A 19,154-nucleotide genomic window follows, 5' to 3' on the forward strand; every position below is an offset into this window, starting at 1 on the left:
TCAATCATCTGTTTTCTCCAAATGTTAATTTCCTCATCAATACCTACCTCCTTAATTACTGGGAGGATTAAATGAGATAATACACATGCAAAGCACCTAGTACAGAACCAGGAGATTAGTATATGCCCAATAAATACTAATTACTCTTCCTCCTTCCCGTCTTATATTGAGCTACTAACCATTCCCAACTGTATTCGTGCTCTTCCAACTTTCCCCTTCTCCACCTCTTGAGTGCCTGCTCGGTCTTCAAAGTTCAGCTCACACATTCTCATGTTGACAGGGTCTTCTATGATCTGCCAGAAGATTCATTGTTCACACCTCTGATGTAGCTCCCATCTCTCTGCAGCAGAAAGTGCTGTGCACACACCTGTCCCTCCAGTGAACTATTCCTTAAAAGCAGCATCCTGATCTTGGTCTTAAGATTCCTCCCTAGCACCCAATATGGTAGCCAGCACATAGTAGGCATTCAATAAATGTTCGAATAAATAAGTAATTGAATTGCAACAAACTAAACTGGATTATGGACAGCCTTAAACAATTGCCAGGCTGAGACACAAAAGCCAAGCCGTGACCCAGACAGACAGATTCTAACTTGTCCATGTTGCAAACACCTCGTTCCTTTCTTGCAGGAGTTTCTGAGCTGTTGTCATAATGACCTGTGCCTCCAACCCCACCACTATGCCAAACACAAGTAAACATGTTTGAGTCCATGAGACAGAATGTTGGTTTGGCTGCAGCCTTGCCCTGCCCCATGAGACAGAGTCAGGAGCACTACTAGACAGAGCTCACCTGGATTTATGGGAACCACTGGGTGGGGATAGGATTTTTCATTCTCAAGAATGACATGTTTAGCTCTGGGGCTGGGCTGGGGCAGGATGCTTTCTCTGTTATTCTTCTCTTTACCTTCCTGGGCAGCACATGGCAGAAGAAAACATCTTGGGTCTGGACCTCTCCTCTCTTCTTCCTTCTACCTTCACCTCCCAGTCACACAGGGCATGGCCATTAGGGAAAATAGAGACGTGACACAAACTCTAAGCAGGACCCTGGTCTAGGGCCTCACACAGAGCCTGGGGTGTGGAAGAACACTGTCCACACTGGGAATCACTTACCTAATGGAGAATGCAGAGTACCTATCTTCAAGGAGCCCCCAGACTAGGGGCACCTGGGTGGCTCATTCAGTTAAGCATCCAACTCTTGATTTTGGCTCAGGTCATGATCTTGGGGCCTTGGGATCAAGTACCACATCAGGTTTGGCACTGGGAGTGGAGGCTGCTTAAGATTCTTTCTCTCTCTCTTTCTCCCTGAAGAAGAAGAAGAAGAAGAAGAAGAAGAAGAAGAAGAAGAAGAAGAAGCCACCTCCAGTCTAACGGGGTGGGAAGACAAAGTATATTAGCTCCCAGGCTAATATTGTCACACCCACATCCAGGAAACACTCAATCCAATGTGGGAGACAGTGCACATGAACACAAGCATCATCCAAAACTGAGTGGATACAGCACGGGTCGTGGTGCCTACTGTGTCCCTACTGTTTACCAAGCCTTTAACATACATATCACTTACAAGGTCATCACCCAAATGGTCCAGTCTCAAACGGTATTATCATCCATGAAGGCAACCAAAAAACTCATTTCAAAACAACTCAGTTTGTTGATCTGAATACCTCAACCCCAAGAGAAGGGATCTGTGGGTCCCAGCAATGCTGTGTAGATCTTCTTGCTCTTAGAGGCTCTCCTCCCGACACAGTGCAGTTGCCCTTGAATGTCCCTCCTCTCTTAGCTCTGCCTGACTCTCTCTTCCCTCCCAATTCTACATCACATTTGCCCAAGGATTATTCTGACAAGTCAGCACTGTCCTTAGAGGCTGAGGGAGGCAGAGGAACTGGGTAAGCCAAGCCGAATTTGCTCCAACGCACAGGGAGAAGGGAACGCCTGGGAAGGAACATTCATGTGCTAATAATTTCCACCCTGTCACACACATATTATCTCATCTAAGTCTCACAGCCACTTTATAAGGTTGGTGCTATCATCTCTATTCTGTAGATGGAAAAAAAACAGAGCTGTTAGCACATAACCTGTGACCAGAGGTGTGCCATGGCCAAACAGTAGAACAGGGACTTGAGGGATGCCTGGGTGGCTCAGTGGCTGAGCGTCTGCCTTCGTTTGGCTCTGGTCGTGATCCTGGGGTCCTGGGAGCCCCACATCGGGCTCCCCGCAGGGAGTCTGCTTCTCCCTCTGCCTATGTCTCTGCCTCTCTCTGTGTGTCTCTTGTGAATAAATAAATAAAATCTTAAAAAAAAATAACAGGGATTTGACCCCACGACGGCTGGCTCCCGTGCACAGGGAAACATGACCACTAAAAGGACAAATACCACTTAGCAGGGCGCCCCAAGTGAAGGGTTGGGTGACTCCGGGAATGCTTTGCGGAAAGTATCCCTCAGGGCGTGGCAAACTCCTCAAGACCTCAGGGTATGTATGTGTTTGTGTCTGTGTGTGTCTGGGAGGGAGGCGAGGTGACCGCAGGGAGTTCCCCTCAGCCACGGTCCACTTCTTACAGCTCACGGTGTGGGAGGACGCTCCATGCGGAGCCACTCATCCCGGGGAAGTGCGGGGAGGGCCGTGAGGGCACCTCCCACACTTGAGAAAGACATGCAGGGACGCTCACTGAGGGTCAGAGTGGGCCAGGGGACTCCTGGGAGTATAATTCACTCAGGGCCTCTGGCGACAGGAAGGCTGGTGAGGCAGGGAGTGTTGCCACATTTTTACAAGCAAGAAAACTGGGGCCTAGTGAAGTGTCACTGCTGTGGAGGAGTCGGGAGCAGGCTCACGCCCAGATCTTCTGTGACTCCCACCACACCCTGCAGCCCGCCTAGGCTGCCCTGAAGGAGCAGAGAGTTCAACAGCTCACTCCCCTGTCCCCAAACCCACCCCAAAACTGTGTGTCATGTGGGACTTTGACATGTCCCTCTTTTCTTTCTGGGGCCACCGAGGGACTCTGGACTTTGTGGGTTCATTGGGCAGTTCCCTGGTTTCCCACAGGATCTGGCAGGAGAAGGCACTCAGTGAAGGGAGGGGTGCAGTGACAGCTGATCCTATAAAGGGAAGAGCGCTGGGCAGGAGTCCAGCAGGACCTCTCCCTGCTCTGCCGCAACCCAACACCCAGGACAGCCTTCCTTCACTGCCCAGGGGCAGGGGGGAGTCCATCACGCTGCAGAGAACCCTGGGGGGGATGGGCAGGAGGACGGAGCGGGCCAAAGTTGGGGTGCATATGTCTTTCTTCAATGCCAACCTCCCTTCGACAGGGTGAGCTTTGGCTTCACTGTTTTACTCTACCCCAACTTACTGGCAGGCTCCTGATTGAAGAAAGGGTCTGGCATCCTACCTTCTCACTTAGGAACGCCTTCGTACAGGGTCTGTTGGCAGTCCTTTTCTGTTGTGTGTGTTGCGATCAGGAGTCCCTGTCCACCTAGGAGAAGGTTTCCAAGCGGGGGCCTGAATGGGCCAGGGCACTTGTCTCACCTTCATGGCTCCTGAGTTCCCCACTGTTGATCTCAGAAGTCTTGAAAATACGGCTTCTCTTTGAGGCCTCCTCCACCAAATACCTCCACCTCCCCGTCCCCCTCAGCATCTGAACCTTCTGAACATCTCTCTTTTTAAAGATTATTTATTTACTTTAGAGGGAAAGAGAGCGTGTGCATGAGTGGGGAGAGGGGCCGGGGGAGAGAGAATCTCAAGCAGACATAAAGTCTGCTGAGTGCGGAACCCCTCAATCCCACGACCCCACGACCCTGAGATCATGACCTGATCTGAAACCAAGAATCAGATACTCAACCGACTGAGCCATGCAGGGGCCCCTGAATGTCTCTTATGGTCCTGCTCTGAAAATTTTGGGTGCTATTCCCAAGATTTTTCCTCAGTCATTCAAGAAGGGAGTTTGTGTGGGATACTTCTGAGGCCCTCAAAGACATAGGCTGTGCCTGGGCCCTGGGATTGTCTCACAGCCCTTTGTGCCTCCCTGGTCCCACATGATCTTCTTGATTCACCTGTACATTGAAATCTGTAGAGCTATCTCCTGGCCCCACAAGTTTCAGAAGATTCCAGTAAAATGCTTGTTGGCAATCAATTATCTTTTCCCTTCATCACTTCTGTACAGCTGTTAAACCCACTGCCATGTTGAAAGTCCCACGACTCCATGATACTCCATCCAAAGATGCAGAGTGCTAGGAAAAGGGGCAGGGGAGAGCAGGTATCCTATTCTCCCAAGCACCCCTCCCTGTGATCTGAGGAGGTTTGATAGACACCCAAAGACAGTAAGACCAGAGCAAGAATTGGAGGGCGCTTCAGTCCACAGCTCACATTGGAGAGAATCTCTCCCCGGCAGGAAGGCAAGGGGCTAGACTGGATGACCTTGAACTCTTAGCGCTGGGGACCAGTGGTGGGGCTGCTCCAAGGCCCTGGTGGTAGTCAGTCCAGAGTCTCTTCTCCCTCTGACCTTCCAGAAGGCTCTTCGTCTCCACATGCAGGTCTGTTTCTTGGTCTATGAAGTAGATCCATGAGGCTGAGCAGGAGGTGGAGGAAGGGGAGGAGGAGGGGGTGCATGCTGTCAGCAACCCAAGGTAGACATAAAGGCCACCCTAAAATCAGAAGCCTGAACACCATGCCATCCCCAGCATGCATCCCATAAATCCTGCTCCATTCCCAGTCACAGCAGGGAGTGGGCCCTGGGGCTTCCTGAATGAAATGGGCAGTGTGGGGAAGCACTTCCAAGCCTGCAAATGTTCCCCACAGCCCAGGCCCCCAGCCCTGCTGGAATCTCCCAACTGTCCAGTCCTCAGGGTCCAGAGGATAGTGGAGAGGCAGCAGCTGCAGCCCCTCAAACCCATCCCACCATTTGCCATCCAGGTTTTGGGAGGGTGCTTCAGAGCCTTTTGGGGGGCATGGGAATGGTGGAAAGCTACTGGCAACAGGGCCTCAGGAGGGAACAGTCCTCAAGGCCTTGCAGGAGTTCCCATTTCAAGGCAAAGAAACACCTCTGCCCTCAGGGAGCTCCCACTCCAAGGGGGAGACCCAGACCTTCCTTGGGGTAGGAGGTCCAACTTGCTGGCTGAGACACCTCAGGGCTCCTCCACAACTCCTCCTCCAGGGAAGGGCAGGGGTGGGGTGGAGACTCTGAGTAAGCAACTTTGTGAAGGACTTCCAAGGAAAGTGACTCAGAGGCAGGAAGAGAGTAAGACTTGGGCTGGGCCCTCACCTGGCCTGGTGAGCACAGCTGCCCCCCCCCCCGGCACTTGGGGAGACCCTGTGCACTCTCATACCCTCAGACCCCCCTACTCCCAGGGTTCCGCAGGAGTGACGTACCCCCCAGGGATGCCAGGTATATTTCTGGGGTCAAGAGTCCTGCAGATGATGGCAGGGTGGAGAGGAGACCTTATGGATTCCCCTGCCAGAGCCCTGCCTTCTCTCTACCAGAAGCTCGAGGACATTTGCAGAGAGCACCCACTTCAGGAGCCCACTGAAAAAACCAGCACACTTTGAACCTCCCAGAGCACTTTGTACTTTCAATCTAGCTGAGATGCCTCTAGCTTGTCCGCCCAGAAAGATTGTGAGCTACCTGAAGGCAAAGGCCAGCCTGACTCTGGCTCAAGGTACTTCATACAGAGCAGACTCCCAGTAGGTGTTTAAAAGTGTTAAATGAATAAATCACCCACTAAGTACAGTATTTCTTAAGGCCAAGCACGTGCCTGCATCCCCACTCTGTCTCAGAGATGCCACAGCCTCTGAACTGGTCTCACAGCTTCCTCATTTGACCATCATCTCCATCCTTCAGCCATAGTACAGCCAAAAGACCTTGCAAAACACAGTGTCATTATACTTCTTCAAACACCATTGCTTCCCACTGTTGTTGGGAGAAATCCAAAATCTCTAACCTGGCCCACAGGGGCTGATGCCAGGCTACCTCTCCAGCCTCATCATTGTAAGCCCCTCATTCTTTGTGGCACTGAGTTTCCTTTGAAACTTCAAGGGAACTGCTATCACTCCTACCTCAGGACCTTTGCACTTACGGTCTCCTGCCCTACCAGCTCTTTCTCTCCCTTTTATCCTCTTCACCTGCCTAAATCCTGTCATCCTCAGATCTCAGGTTGTCTTTTTTGTGGGGAAGCCCTTCTGGACCCCCCAGTGGGAAGTTCCCCCATTACATATCTTCCAAGCAACCTCAGCTTTTCCTTTGGAGTACTTTTCACAATTTGTAATTATGCATTTACTTGATTATTTCATCGATGTCTCTCCACCATACTGTCCCAAAGACTATCAGCAGAATGTGGACCAATGCCCAGCCCAATCCAGGGATACACCTGACCTAGAAATGCCCTGTACCATGGGGGGCTGGGATTCGGGAAGTACTTGAACCAAGAGGTCAGCCCCACCCTGTGCCAAAGGTGTGGAAAGAAGGAACTCAGGGGGGCCATGCATACTCACCCGGAAAGGGAAAGCTGTGGAATATTTAGAGAGGGAGATAAGGTGGCCAAAAAGCAGGAAATGAGCTGTTGGCTGAGGCAGGGCAGTTTAGAATGAAGGCTGCAGATCAAAGCCACAGGAAGTGGGCTGGTTTTTTCAGTAACAGAAGAATCTGATCAAAGCCACACTTTCCTGTCTGGGTGGGGTAGGCAATTCATTCACTTATTCACACGTATTCGTACATTATCACACGGTCACTCAACAAATATTGATGGAGCACCTCTCTCTGTGCCAGGCACTGTGCTATGTCCTGCAAATACAGTGCTGGGTAAAAATGGATCTGGGGGGCACCTGGGTAGCTCCATTGGTTAGGCATCTGACTCTTGGTTTCGGCTCATGTCATGATCTCCCTCTGCCTCTGCTCATGTGCTCTCTCTCGCTCACTCTCTCAAATAAATAAAATATTTAAAATAATTAATTAACTAATTATTAGTTATTAGCTAAGGAGGATGCAGAGATACACAGAGTGCTATGGGTGAACAGAACAGTAGGATCCCACTGGTCTGGGCTGCAGAGGGGTGCTCAGGGGCGTCTTCCCTGGGGCAGAGGGCAGATGGGACAAAGGAGTAGAGGAGGCAGAGAAAACCACATGTGCCATTTGGGATAAGGAGTGGAGGGAAGATGGCATGACATAAGGATGGACTCTTGTGCGACTTGTTGAAAAGTTTGCCTCTATTTGAAAAGCAAGGAGAAGACACTGATGGGTTTATCCATTCATACACTCAACAGCTTGCTGACCTTGACCTGACTGCCCTGGAGGCACAGAGGTGAAAGCACCTGCTAGCCACTTCTAGGCCCACGGAGACTCATGATACCGATAGATGGGAAGCGGTTACTCTGACAGGCAGACTCTCATCCTATTTAAGTAAACTAATGTCTTAGGTTGGGTTTCCCCAGAGGCAGACTCTTAAAGACAAGAATGAGTATGCAAGTCATTTACTTGGGAGGTGACCCCAGGAAGTACTGGTAGGAAAATGGAAGTGGCACAGAGCAGAGGAGGAAGTCCCATTAGTAGGGGCTTGAGGTGCAGCCCTGGACAACCAGCTCCATCCTCCACCCCACCCAGAACCCCTGGGAGACTGATAGGGGCGCACTTCTAAGGCATGGGACCCGTGGTTTCCATTCTCCTGGGAACACTCCTGGCCTGTCCTACACATAGGCTGGGCCGCTCCCGCTGCAGAAAAAGCCACTGGCAGGGTTGCAGGGTTGAGGTGCCAGAGGGATATGGACAGGGCACTGACCGTTTCTGCCAAAGTCATCCTTCCAGAGCATTCTGTGGTCCCTTAACTCATCTGCATTTGATTTAGGGATTACCCCCAAAATCTCTAACCCCAGTCTTAACTTTTCCTTTGGTCTCCAAATCTTTATATCAACCAACCATCACCCAAAACTCTCCCTTTGGATGTCCCATGAGCATCTCAAATCATCAAGTCCTAAATTTAATTCATATGAGTCCTCATCCCCATCATCAGACCTACACCTCCAGTTTCCCTGTTGGGATGAACAGTACCCCAGTTACCCTGTCACTCAAGTCAGAAATATACTCCTCTCTCCCTACTGCCCCCAACCAATAGGCCTTGTCCACGCCACCACTGACCAGCCTGAGGATGCCTCCCCCACTTTCACCCAGGTCACATCAGCTCCCTGGCTGCCCTCCTCACCCCCATAGGGCCATCTCCGGGCAGCCTTCCAAAACATAGATCTGAGCCTTTCCCCTAAGATCAGGAACATGACAGGGATGTCCATTCTCACCACTTTTATTCAACATAGTATAAAAGTCCTAGGGAGAAGGACAATCATTATATGGTTTCACTCATACAGAGAATATAAAAAATAGTGAAAAGGAGGGATCCCTGGGTGGCTCAGTGGTTTAGTGCCTGCCTTCGGCCCAGGGTGTGATCCTGAAGTCCTGGGATCCAGTCCCACATCAGGCTCCCTGCATGGAGCCTGCTTCTCTCTCTGCCTCAATCTCTCTCTCTCTCTCAAATAAATAAAATATTTTAAAAAAATAGTGAAAAGGATTATAGGGGAAAGGAGAGAAAATGAGTGGGAAAAATCAGAAAGGGTGACAAAACATGAGAGACTCCTAATTCTGGGAAACGAACAAGGGGTAGTGGAAGGGGAGGTGGGAGGGGAGATGGGGTGACGGGGTGACGGGCACTGAGGGGGGCACTTGATGGGATGAGCACTGGGTGTTATACTATATGTTGGCAAATCAAACTCCAATAAAAAAATATCCACATAAAAAAAAACAACAACACAGATCTGGTTGTATCAGCAGCCTGATCGAAATCTTTCATGCCTCCTCGCTGCCCTGGGGATCAAGTCCAGACTTCTCCATGTAGGATATCACCCTGAACCATCCTAGTGACCCCACACCATCATTACCAGCCCCCCACCTCATCTGCTCCAACTACTCAGATTGTTCCTAATTCCACTTCACACACCCATTCCTCTGCACTTGTACTTCCACTTTCCCAGCCCAGTAAACTTTGCTTTGTCCACCTGGCCAGTGACTCTTCTAGTCTCAGCTCAGGCCTGTGTCCTCTGGAGAGCCCACTCTGATCTCCCCCACTAAACCTACATGTCCTCCTGTAGAGCAAGGATGTCATGAAATAGTCACTGCTTCACCAGAGATCTGCCTCTCCACTAGACTGTGAGCTGTTTGAGAGCAGGGACATTATATCATCTTTATATCCCCAGCACCCTGTGTGTAGACTGCTCCCAGAAAACCATCCATAAACATTGGCCAACCAATGAAGTGACCAGGCTCAGGTGACACTGCTGAACAGTGGCTGAGCTGAGGTGACATACATGTAGTACATACATGTCCTATTAGGACAAGACAGCATGGAGTAGGCCTTCCTCTACCAGCACTGCACTCCTGAACCCTGTCAACCAAAACTGAAGTTGTTGTCATGTCAAAGGGGACAGGGTGTACTGAGCCATCCACACTCTCTCAGGATGAGAGGCAGGATCGGACCAACAGGTAGGCTTTGAACTCGGCAGAGCAAAAAGTTTTTGTCCCACTGGATATTACAGACAGCCTTGGCTCCAGGGACACTCCTCTATCCACATGGGCCAGTGGCCAGTGAGCATTGGGCAAGAGATCTGCTATCTGGTGGGTGACTCTGGACCAGTCCCTCTCCCTCTCTGGGTCTCAATTTCCCAATTTGTATAATGGCAACTTGCACCAGTCTATGCTATTTCAAAAATACTATGATTTTGACTGTAATCCCCCCAAGAAACAAACCTGAGGGCCAAGTCTAGGACTTCCAACACAGTATGGAAAGAACAGTCTCTGGGGATGACTGCCTCTGTCCAGCCCCTGTCCTTGTACCTGTTCCTCTGGGTGAGTCCCTTCACCTTCCTCAGGTTGTTCATCTATAAAAGAGAATCATGGCATCCACATCAAAAGATTGCTGTCAGGAGAAATGCTAAAAATCTGTAAAGTGCCTGGAGTAGTGCTCTACCCATAATTTACTTCATAATCCATATATGTCCTTTCCCCTGATCCTAGAAGGCACCTGTTAGTGCTGGGTGCAGCTCTGCCTCCAGAGCACCAGACTAAAAAAGTCTTCCCTCATTCACCTCCTCCTGTGACGGCCACTCCCCCCACCCCCTTATGCAGCTTCTCTCCCCACCAAGCTCATCTCCCTGCCTCAGCTTGGCCAAGGACCAGAGAGGTGAGCAAGGTTAGCCACAGATGTGACCACCCAAGATCCTAGACCAGAGTGGCAGAGCCTGGGTTCACATGGAGGTCTGGGGGCCCCAAATTCAGAGCTCCCATCAGAAGACAGCAGCCCCCCATGTGACACAGGCACACAGGCTTGCTGCCCACACACTGTCCAGCCACCCTCCCTCTGTCCCCAGGTGACCCCACTGCATTCCTGTGGCTTGGGGTTTGCAGTTGTGATGGCGGGTGACCAAAGGCTTGGCACCCTCCCACCAGCAAGTGGGGAGGGGGCTCCAGGGGCCAAATTCTTCTTCAAATGAGATTCCCGTGGTTTCCTCAGCTGAGGCGTCTGCGGAGCAGAGAACAAACAATGTGGAATTAAATTTCTCTGGAAAACAGGCTCTGCGAGTGAAGATCTAAGCATCCCTTTGGGCGTGGGGCCGACTTTGTCGGGTGCCAGGCTGGACTCCCACTGCCTTCCAGGCCCCAGCAGTTGAGCAATCCTAGCTCCTGAGGCCACGCACCCCTTACCCCCACCAGCAGCCACCCTACCCTGTGTGACCTCAGAACTGTCACCAGAGAAGGGCTCCAGCTTTTCCTGGACACAGCTGGGGCACCCTGATCAGAGGCAGCTGAGAACCCCAAGGCAGGAGCATCCTCCTGGGACGGGTCCACACCAGCTGTGTCTGATGCTGTTGCCACCATGGGGAGGGATTTCAGGATCAGGTTGCAAAGACTAGAGGACGTGGTGAGACTGGCTGTCTCCCTGGGTCCCCAGGCCCCAGCAGTATATTCTAGAGTGACAGACCCCAAGAGGCGCAGAGGAGAAAAGAACAAAGAATCAGAGCCACCAGCTGACTTCCCTAATCCTCTACCCAATATCATCTTAGATCCTGGCAAAAAAGGTCCCTGCACATGTGGTGTATTCACACAACAGAACATCATTTGGCCATAATAAGGCATGAAGTACTGACGTGCGTTGCAAGGCGGATGAACCTTGAAATCATTACACTAAGTGAAAGGAGCCAGTCACAAAGGCACATGTTGTAGGATTCCATTTATACCAAATATCCAGAAAAGGTAAATGACTGGAGACAGAATTCAGATCAGTGGTTGCCAGGGCCTGGGGGGAGAGGGAATAGGGAGTGGCTGCTTAATGGGTATAGTGTTTCCTTTTAGGGATGATGAAAATGTTCTGGAACTAGGTAGAGAGGGTGGTTGCACAACGTTGTGAGTGTACTAAGTGTGACTGATGGTAATTTTTTACGTCTACTTTACCACATTAAAAAGAAAAAAAAGAAAGGCCCTTTCCCTGGGTGCCCTGCTGTGGAGGGATCCTGCTCTAGCCACCCCTGTGGAATGAGGAGTCCAAAGATCCCACCAGAGAGCCATGGCCTCCCGTCGAGACCACACTTGATGCACTTGATGTATTTCCTGCCTGAACACCCTGAGATTTCTCCACGTTCCTTTTCCCAAAGGCAAACTGTACCGTGTCCAAGGGTCAGGTGTTTGCAGGGGAGTGGGTGGAATTTAGCTGACCTGGCCTGGACCAGATCATCCTCCTGGTACAGGATGGAGCCAGGAATGAAAAGAGAAGAGGGATCAAACCACAGGCCAGCGATTGGGATCCAGGGGCCACCCCTTCCTGGGCAGCTGCCTGCTGGCACCAAATTTAAAGCCATCAGAGAATCATGAATTTGACCTTGGCCTTCTAGGTCATTATGAAGGTATATACACCAAGAGGGGTGGAAAGAACATACTTTGTTAATGGTGTGTAAGCTTGACTTACAGCTTTTGAATATGTAGGCTCATGGTATCTGGGCATCTATATTTGTCTTCTATCACCGTGTAACAAATGACCACAGACATAGTGGCTTGAAAGAAGACATATTTTTTTAAAATTTTATTTATTTATGATACTCACAGAGAGAGAGAGAGAGAGGCAGAGACATAGGCAGAGGGAGAAGCAGGATCCATGCACCGGGAGCCCGATATGGGACTCGATCCCGGGTCCCCAGGATCGCGCCCTGGGCCAAAGGCAGGCGCCAAACCACTGCGCCACCCAGGGATCCCCTGAAAGAAGACATATTTATTGACTCACAGCTCCATAGGTCAGAAGTCCACATGGACTTGATTGTCCCCACAGGGATGAAACCAAAGGGTCAGCTGGGCTGGGCTCTTATCTAGAGGTTATGGGGAAGAATCCACTTGCAGCCTCACTCAGATTGTTGGGAGAACCCAATTCCATGTGATTTAGGATTGAGGTCCCCATTTCCTTGCTGGTTGTCAACTAAGGCTCACTCGAGTCAAATCCTTCTCTTGCTTCAAATCTCTATTACTTCCCATTCTGCTACCAGATGGGAGAAAACTCTCTTTTTATGAAGGACTCACCCGATTAGGCCAGGCCCATCTAAATCACCTCCATATTTTAAGGCCGACTGACTTGGGACTTTATATCTGCAAAACCCCTTTACAATGTACCTAGATTCATGTTTGATTGAGTAAGAAGAGGATGAGATCTTGGGGTAAGGGCATCTTGGAATTCTGCTTACAACTGTGTCCATTTGTAATCTTTCCCTGGGCCTTGAAAGTGTTAGGGGGCAACTGCTCCAGCCAGGCAGGTCCAGTTCTCTCCACCTCAGGACTTCTCTCATGGGAACTTTGCTTAACCTAGAGCAACCATGGCCCACCTCTTTGCTCCAAATGCTAACCTTTCTCCTTCAAGGACCTGCTGAAATGCCACCTCCTCCATGAAGCCTTCTGCTTGAACCTCAGACAGCATTAATCTCCCTCAGGGAGAGCTTTGCTGGTACCCCTCCTCTATGGACCATCCCAGTCTGCCTTGGGTTAAAGCAGAGAGCTCTCAGTCCCCTCCACCCACTAGGCCAAGAATAATCTGTGGCAGGGGCCACCAGTCATTTGACACTGTACCAGGCCCAGCAGGGATCCAGAGAGATGAATCAAATGTAGTCCCTGCTCTGGAGGATGCCAAGTCCAGCAGGACCAATGAACCTAATAATAATTACCATTAATAAATGCTTAGTGTGTGGGAATCAGGAATCATTACACATACCTTTCAAATCTCCCAGAAAACTGAGGCTCAGGAACATTAAAGAATATTCCCAGTATCACATGGCCCGTCAACGGGGGAAATTAGGAGTCCAGTTCCAGAGTCTAAACTTCTAACTCCTATATGATGTTGTCTCACAAAATCTTAAAGAATTCAAGCCCCCCAACTTCTCATCTGGGGTCAGACACTGTATGAATCAGGCTGCCATTGCTGCACCCACTCCAACATTTTCGTGGCTTTACATATAAAGATTTCTTCCTCACACAGGTACAGTGAGAGCGGGCTCTGCTCCTCACAGCATTGTGGGGACCAGGACCCTTCCACCTCACTCTAGTGAGGACCTTAACATCCTCCACTGGGTCCTCCACATCCAGCCTTTGGACAGGGAAGAGAGTGAGCCAAGGTGAGTTTTTCCAGGGTCAGACCAGGATAATACATGGTTGACATTTCTTTGGACACATTCTACTGCCAGAACTCGGTCCACAGCCCTTCTTAAGCTCAGGGGAGACCAGGAAACATCTCACTATGTGCCCAAGAGGTAAAGGAAATTGATTCTGGGAGACAGACAACATGAGTGTTGCCATGGATACCACATTCTCTGTCCACCTGGCTCCAGGGGTGCTGTTGGCAAAGGGCTGTGAGGTGCAATCCATGACAATAAAGCCAAGCTCAAGAAGTGAAGACAAGGGTAGGCATGCTGGCAGGGGTTGGGAGCAGGGAGGTGTGAGAGCATAGTGTGTCCTTTTATTCACCTGCTAGGCTCAGCAGGAAGCCTTGCTCTTCCAGTGAGATCACTGTGAGCTTAGGGCTATGCAGGATCACACAGCACCTTCGTCCTTCTTCCAGCTGGCCAGGGATCCCTTTGGGGATTGGTGCTCCCCAAAGCAGGAACCACATTTGATTCATCTCTCTGGATCCCTGCTGGGCCTGGTACAGTGTCAAATGACTGGTGGCCCCTGCCATAGGTTGTTTCTGGCCTAGTGGGTGGAGAGGACTGAGAGCTCTCTGCTCTAACCCAAAGCAGGCTAGGACATTCCATAGGGGAGGGTACCAGCAAAGATCTCCCTGAGGGAGATTAATTCTACCTGAGGCTCAAGCAGAAGGCTTCATGGAGGAGGTGGCATTTCAGCAGGTCCTTGAAGGAAAAAGGCTAGCATTTGGAGCAAAGATGTGGGTCATGGTTGCTCTAGTTAGGCAAAGTTCCCATGAGATAAGTCCCGAGTTTGAGAGAAATGGACCCTTCTGGCTTGGGTCACTGCTGTCTCTGGTCAGGGGTGGGGCATAGGCACCAATGTCCCTAGGAGTGTCCCTCCACCTCTATTCCCCCAGGGAGAATGAGAAGCCCAAGCAAGGCCTGCCTAAGGGTGGCAGTGCCAAGCCCCCAGGCCTGCTTGTTTTTAGATACAGGTGACTGATTTTCTTTTCAGATCTGGTTAACGTGTAAGAATCAGCAAATTATGTCTCAAAGCAAAATACAGATTATTTGCTCCAGAGAGGCCCTTGATCAGAATGATCCAGGCTCATCTCATAAGAAAGGAAGGAGTGGACAAGGCAAAGCGTATTCTAACAAGAAGCATGTCCACACCTGTGTTCAGGGCCCACCCAGTGCTGCTCCCCAGAGAACACAGAGTAGAGAAAATGCCATAAAGTGCCTGCTCTGGATCCCAAGAGGGTAGATATTTGTGGAGCCACCAGATCCCTGTGCACTGGGGATGGGGACTCCACAGACCAGCCTTCACTGCTGTTACACGCTTCTGTTACTATCAGAGGGGGGCCCTAGAAGGCAAAGACCTGAGTTTCCATCTTGCTCTGTCACCACTCACCATGGGCCCTTAAGTCACCCCTCTCCCCACCCCTGCCCCCTCTGAGCCTCAGGGACCCATCAGTCCAGTGAGATCTTACTTTCAAAGTAAAATGCATGTACCCCTGGGGTACCACAGAATTATCCACTGGCCTGTGGGAAGAATTTTAGCATTCAAGACTTATGTATTTCCATCTAAAAGTAAGAAAGGAATTCAGCTGTAATAGTATTTAACACACAGATACTATGTACCCCTTCTCAGCTAATCATGTCCCCCAAATGAGTCACCTTCTGGAGGGAGGTGCAGGTGCCCCCTCAAGGACAATTTAAGAGTGGCATGCTTATTCTGTTGCTCACTTTGCAACAGATTGTGACATACCGCTGCTTACGTATGCCCAGTTCAGTGGAATTTGCAGATTGTCATGTCTGATTCAAACCAAATTAACCCTCCTGAAAAAAAGACGAGTGGCCTAAAAAGATTTCTGCAAAGAAACAGCAAGAAAAGAGCAGTGTTTCCCCCCCTTATCCTAGGACATGATTTCATATGACATTTCATAAAGAAAAAAACAAGGGTTGTCTGCTGAATGCTACGGTTGAGAGTTTCAAAAAATGAAACTTCTTTCATCAGGATAAAGGTGAACTTTAAACAGTTGTTGAGAAAGTAACTTTTTTGGAAGGAAAATAATATAGAGAGCATTTAGAAATAAAATTTGAAAGTGTTCCCACTGTTACAAGATTTTGTTGCTGAAAGCCTTGTATGTTCCACAATCTTTCATATCAACCCTTAAAAAAAAGGAGTTTTTTTACTTGCTTAAAAATCTTCCAAATGAAGAATTTGAGTGGGTTTAAAATCCATTTGCTGAAAGTATTAAAATGCAACATATTCCAATTTCTTTGCAAGAACAACTGATTGACATAAGAGAAAATGGAAATTTGAAAGTCAATTCTGAACAAAATTTTTGCATAATTGGTGGATGGCACTGAAGATTCAAAAATGAATGCCATGACTTAATGAGCTGAGCCCACAAGGCACCTCATTCGTCTGGATCTAGGTGTCTCCATGAGGCCTCCTTCTCAGCTGTGACAGCCTTGAAACCTGAATATAAGTAAACCGAATTTAGTACCAGACATTCAAGTCACTGTTCTACAAAGTGTTAAACCAGGCTTTTCAAAAATAAAGAAGCATATTCAAAGGCGTTGCTCTCACTGTGAGAGCAAACAAGGAATTTTATACCATGATTCAATGAAAGGCCCTAAAAATTACTTTAAAACATGGTTTTTATTTATTTTTTTATTCCTATTTATGAAGTTATACAATGTATATGATATCATAATATACATGTATCAAATTTGTACATATATGGATAATGTACATGCTGCATTTTGTAATGCACGTGTATTTATGTAATGTATATACTAACATCTATTAGTGTATATAGTTTGTGTATATAAAGTTCTATGTATATAATTTATAAATGTAATAGGTACCAGGGTGTCTGCTCAACATTTTTTACTGATAAGACGTATGAACAATGAGGTTTGAGTTCAACTATGTCTGCAGTGCCAGGGACCCCTCCTCCAGCTCTGGCATGAGAGACTGCATGGGCGCCCTCTCTTCTGGGTAGGGATATTCATAACAAAGATGTGCCTGGATTGGGCCTCACCTGGCCTGCAGGTGGAGTCTCAGGCATACATATTTTGTAGCTAAAGAGACAGAGGTGCAGAAGAGTAAGATCTGAGCCCACTCCCCCTACTGAGGGCATCTCCTTTATAAAGACCAGAACCCCCTCCCTTGCATAAAAAGGACCTCATTCTTCTCCTCCTCACCCCTCCCACTGTAACTGGGGAAGGAAAACAAAACTTTCCTACTGCTCAAAGGGAATCAAGAGGCCCTGAGAGGGTAACTATCTTTCCTGGAACATCACAGCAAATTGACAATGGAGACTAGGTGTAAATTCAGGCATTCAGAGTGCCAGGTCTAGCCTTTTACCGGCTTTGCTCTCTTGGACCTTGATGCAGAATCTGGTTTTTAGTTACCCAAATCCTCACTATCACCTCTGTGGGGAAGCAGAATTAATTTTAGTCTTGCTTGCTACAAATGAAGCCTAGGATGTTCAGGATATCAACTACCCAGGTCAGTTTTCTGCCCCTCCATAGCATAGAATGTCCCTCCCCATCATCTTTTCACATCTGTCTGAACCCAGAGAAGAGAGAGTTCCAGAGAAAAATAAGCCGTGCATCTCTGCTATGCTTTCAGGGGGCCCAGCACCTCCCTGAAGCAAAGATTTTTCTATAGCACAAATATGTTCATGTTATTACTTCCCTGGTCCTACTCTGCTTAAAAACATCCCCTTCATCTCCACTGCCCACAAGAGAAAAGCCAGGCTGCTTAGGCCAACCCACACACTCTTTCCCTACCCCACCCTCCCTGCCTGGTGTCACTCACTGGCAGGGAACCTATCTGGGGCTGCTGCCTTCTAGCATCCAAAGTCTAGCTTTGTGGGAGTTAAGACGTTCTTGCTGAAACCGTTTCCTGATCCTGAATCAGTTAGGTGATGGTTCTTGAGGTCAGATCCCCGGTATCTCCACAGCCGTGCTGACTAGCAGCAACAAAGCCAGGTTCCCCAGACCACGTGACTGACAAAACCTGTTGCCTAAGCAGGACTCCAGAGGCAAGAGAGTGTGAAAAATGCAGAAAAATGCATCTTCTGCCTTTTTGAAAATCAATTAACATACTCCATATCTTTCATAAGCTAAAGAAGAAAAATCACACAATCATATCCATAGATGCAGAAAGAATTCCGGTCCCACCCCTTGGGGAGACTGATCATGTCAGGGGGAAGGAGAGGAAGGAGAGGAGCAGAGAGAGGTTGGGAGAGAGGCAGGGTGGCATGGGAATGGGTAGGCAAGGTCTGTAAGGCAGCAGAGCCTAGAATCAGCATTCCTAGGACTGGCTTGAGGTGTAGGAAGTGGCCAAATGTAAACCAAAAAAGCAACATCTTCTAAGAAAGACTATGACCTCAGGCACAGGGTCATAAGACTGGGGACCTCCCGGGCCTGAAGAACCGCTACAAAGGATGTCCCCTGTGCCAGCCCACAGGGAGGTAATCAGGGTTAACGCCAGAACCACCATAGTCCTGGCCCAACGCAACCACCTCCCTGTGACCTGCCCCTTCCCCTGCAGATACTCAGCAGCTGCCCCTCTGCACTCCCTCACCCACTCCCCACCCCAGTCCCTCCATCGTGAGCCAGAGCCGCATGGGTAGGGCCACTGTGTACAGTGCACCCTGGCTTGTAGCTTGCAGCTTGCAACCACCCCACTTTCTTCATTCAAAGACACAACTGCTCACTAAGCTATGTGTCCACTGGGCTGCACAGATATCCAGAGATAACTTTCAACACGGCCATCAGGAGAGAGCACCTTTTTATAACTTTGCACAGCTTTGCTCCCTGGCCTCTCGTGACCCTGGTTCATCAAGCCTCCACAAAGCCACAGGGCAGCAAAAAGTTTAAGGCCGGGGCACCAGGATGGCTCAGTTGGCTAAGTGTCCGACTCTTAGTTTCAGCTCAGATCAAGTCCTCTATTGGGTTCTGACTCAGGGGGAGTCTGCTTGGGATTCTTTCCCTCTTCCTCTCCCCCCTCTCTACCTCTCTCTCACTTTCCTCGCTCACATGCTCATCTGCATGGCTCTCTCTCAAATAAATAAATAAATAAATTTTCTTTAAAAAAAAAAAAACACACACACACAACTTTAAGGCCCAAAGCCTTTCCATTGAGTATAATGGGAGCACTGAGCAGCCTACCCATCCATCCCTGAGATTAGCCAATGCTGGGATCACCACAAGTCCCTGAGCTAGAGATTTTGCCAGCTCCTTCACTTCAGACCAACCTGCCCGGACCTGGCTCAGCTCTGCCACCAGTGCCCTCCCCCACTGTGACTGGATGCCCCCTCACAACACCCTGGGACCCCAGCACAGAACAATGACAGAGTTGGGGCCAGGATGAGGGGACACTTAGACTTCTGATCTTTCTGCCATCGCCCCTGCACGGAACTTCCACCCTGGGGCTCAGACCAGATCATGCAAAAGGAAAGC

The sequence above is a fragment of the Nyctereutes procyonoides genome, unplaced genomic scaffold (genome assembly GCF_905146905.1).
Source record: "Nyctereutes procyonoides isolate TBG_1078 unplaced genomic scaffold, NYPRO_anot_genome, whole genome shotgun sequence".
In the NCBI taxonomy this organism is placed as follows: Eukaryota; Metazoa; Chordata; class Mammalia; order Carnivora; family Canidae; genus Nyctereutes; species Nyctereutes procyonoides.